Below are 3772 nucleotides of genomic sequence, written 5' to 3'. Positions count from 1 at the left end.
AAATTTTAAGATTTATTTTAAAGGGCATTTATGTATATATACTGCACATTACATATTTAATATTTATATTTTAGGGGATTCACATGAGTACCATCTAAAACATCATTATATCACATAAAGATGATATTTAATATTTTGTTTGACAATACTTTATTTTATATATTTTTTTCAAAAAATTATAGTTAATAGTTGTGTTTTGCCACCAGATCTAGCTTATTCATGCGTCTATTTTGGGCAGTTACAGCTGTTTGCTATTGTTCAGAAAGCAATGATGATAATTATATATATTTTTTAAAAGAAGTCAAACCATAGTTTTCTAGCATCTATCAAGGCTAGTGAGGTCTGGTGGGAAAACGTAGGTTTCATTTGCATTTTTTTGAGAACTCGGGCAAAACTCAGTTTTGTTGAATATGAAAACCTTTGATGTGGCACTACACCACTGCATTGTCGCCCTAAACACACCCTAAGTGTGGTGGTTGCTAAAAAACTATGATTTGAGTTAAGAAAAAAATATTTGTAATAGTTACCGTAACTTCTTAATCAGTATTTTATTCTGTAGCAACTTTATAGTTGTATTGTTAAACAACTGTAGTTATTCCAACCAGACCCTAAACCTCGGTCTCCTAAAAAAAAAATCTTTTATTTTCATCATTCTCATATCCCATCCATATGCCGCTGTTAATCTCCATTACCCCTTCTCACAGTTCATCCCTCATCATTAACCCTATCTTCTAGCATCTAATTTAGTTGAAAAGGTTTAAGCTGTATTTTTCAATGTAACTTCTCATAATTGTAGCATAAAGAGAATTATTTGCTCAAAGTTCACAAACAGTAGCACGATAGTCCTCGATAGCCTGCACAATGGAGCGACCATCCATATGTTAGGGATCTATTGGTACATATCTCTCATCGACATGGTCAGAAGGAGCATATGTCATTAGAAATTGTAGTATAAAATGGTCATTTGTTGGACTCTGAAACAATGAAGTCATACCTACCGACTTTGGTTTTCTGTTTTTTTTTTTTTGGGACTCACAACAATGGAGTCTGGGTTGAAGAGGTCGACCCGGGGTCATTGTCATGTGAAGAAGGAGAAGGCTTTGAAGGATGGAGCTTAATGACCAACCATGTTGAAACTTATGGGTGTCTATCTTTTGAATTAGGGAAGATGTCTAATTAGACCATCTCATCAGGAGAAGATGACTTGCGAGAAAAGCGGTACAGAGGTGACATTAGATTGGGCAATGTAGATGTCATCTTGGAACCAGTAAGGACAATTCAGTCGGATGAATTACTCTCCAGCTTCTGATCCTTCAGAAAGCCTTCCTTGGGAGATACAGTTGTGGGTTGTTGCGTGACATCCTTTCCATGGGAGAGAGTTGAGCACCCAATGATATCCTTAAGAATCTTAATATCAATGGACTGAGAAACCATACGATTCACGACAATAAGGAAATTAGTACGAGTTGCTTTGTCCTTATGGGTTATTCTCTAGAAGATGACAAAAAGAGCATAATAGGCTTCCTTCTTCTTGGAACTATGAGAATAAGAAAGAGATAACACATTAAGTGATGAGAGAACAAAACTTTGTAGGCTTCTTCCACTCCCCCAATGATATAAAGGGGGTAGAAGTGACTAGCCTCTAGAAGCATAAAAGCATTAGCCTAGGCATCCTGGCCAAAATTTCACATGTCCGCAATTTCCATTAGGTCGGACACCCGTTGGAGGTGGTTGTGCATCCTCGTTGGTTACCTTTTCCTATTCCTTATAAGAGTTTTGTTCAATAAAATAGAGAGGGTAAAATGGGGGTCGACACATCTTTGGCTTGAGTGCAATGACTTGAATCTTCAACTTTTCATCCTAAGGTGAACACAACCTAGTGGGAACGAGGCAATTCTACAGAACTTGAAGTAAAAATAATAGTGGGTGAAGCTAGAGCCTTTTTGGCTTTGCTCTTGAGTGGGAAAAAGTTATCTCATAACAAAAATAGAACTTAAGGATAGGACGATAACCAATTCGGGCTTGTGACTCCATAGTGGTAATTGTCATCCCACTAAAAGTGACCTTGAGGTCATCAAACCACAACTAAAATGAATCACACTCTTATAAGCAAGATCAAGCCGAGTTCATGCCTGAATGAAATGAAAATATCGGTTGATTTGATAACCTATTAAAAATTAAATTACAAGCATAACGATAAGCCTTAACAAGAATAAAAGATTTAACTTTGGGGATCCTTGTAATTTTAGAAGAGCCTGGCTTCACATACATCTAGTTGTGAGGGGTAGCTCACACCTGCAACATGTGCAGAAGGCAAGGACCTAAACTAAAAGAACTTGATTTTCAAATTGAAATGACTTGAACCTTATGTCGAATTCATGCTCTATAAGGGGATCTAACCAAAAAAAGTTGGATTGGGGTCAACTTGAAAATTTTGTGGAAAACATCCAAATTAGAAGGGTTCATTTAGTTAGTAGTGTCACCCTCAATGATGGGTTGGTATCTCTTTGGAGGGTTCATGGTGTCATTGGTTCCACAGCTCAAGTGCAAGGGCCTATAAGAGTAACATTTTCTACATGGCTCGATCAAGACCATTCATTCCAAAACATGAGAGCGGGGGGTCTTGATTTCTTATCCTGCCTCCATGCGTAAGACAAATGTCATTCACATAGAACTGCAAGACCCAGACAATTATGTGGCTAAATTTTATTCCTTTTAGATCCAAAATTATCATAAGGATGAGGTTTACAAGATCATATGATTAAAGAGAGTCTCTAACCTAGGTTTCTTCTTTGAGTTCCACAACTAAAAGACAAGAATGGTAATTTGGTAATTGCATTGAATGTAGGGGTTTCAATCTAGTTCACATGGTAGGAAGCAAGATGAGGATATGGCAAGCAAGTTCTCTTCAAACTCCAAGAGCTCATGAAAGTTGTACCAAGTTGGACACTAATGCCTTGGAATGACATAGACATGCTTGGTCTCTAGAATGTTTGGGGGCTTCAGGATGCTGAGGTGAAGCTTGATAAGTTTGTTTGAGCATTATGAACAAAATGATGAGGCAATTAGAAGAAAATAAATTATTTTAGAGGAATTTGCATTCCCTTTCACTTTTGGTCACGATCGTGGTGGTAGAGAGTTAAAATGATCATCTAGCCCTCATTAGGAGCTTGTTCAGATGAAGCGAGAGGATGATTGATGCATGAGTAGGTGGCTGATGTTTTCAACCTGTACATGAGGAAGTATGGTTGGGCTTAGGAGGATGTGGTTGAGCACTAGGATGTGATTGCCTCACTAAGGAGGGCCTAAGTTGGCATGAGATGACTAGTTGGGACAATGCAAACAAGAAGCTTATTAGGAGCCACATGGAACAATTGGGGTTCAATTTTGGGTGAACATTGTGGCCTAAGTGCTAATGAATGAGCTGAAGTGGCTGAGAGGCAAAGGTTGACCCTTAGAAACTTTAGATCATCCAATGTAGTGGCTCGACCTTATTTTTGAGGATTTAAGCATGCACTTAGACATTAGAAATAAGATTGCTCTCAACTTGGCCTTGACCACTTAAGTAGGTGTTGATATAACCATTAGGACTCCTAAAGGTTCTTGGTTTAGCCTTTGGGTATGTATGCCTAAGTGAAGCCTAAACTTGAGTTTGGCTTAGCCTTGGTCGAAGCTTTTGGTTTGATAAAGTTTCACTAAATTTGGGCTTAGCTTCAAGTGAGTTGAATGTTAAGTTGGATTAATTAGGTGTTATATATATATATATATATAT

This window comes from Phalaenopsis equestris, unplaced genomic scaffold (assembly GCF_001263595.1).
Source record: "Phalaenopsis equestris unplaced genomic scaffold, ASM126359v1 Scaffold000002, whole genome shotgun sequence".
In the NCBI taxonomy this organism is placed as follows: domain Eukaryota; kingdom Viridiplantae; phylum Streptophyta; class Magnoliopsida; order Asparagales; family Orchidaceae; genus Phalaenopsis; species Phalaenopsis equestris.
This window is presented reverse-complemented; position numbering follows the sequence as displayed.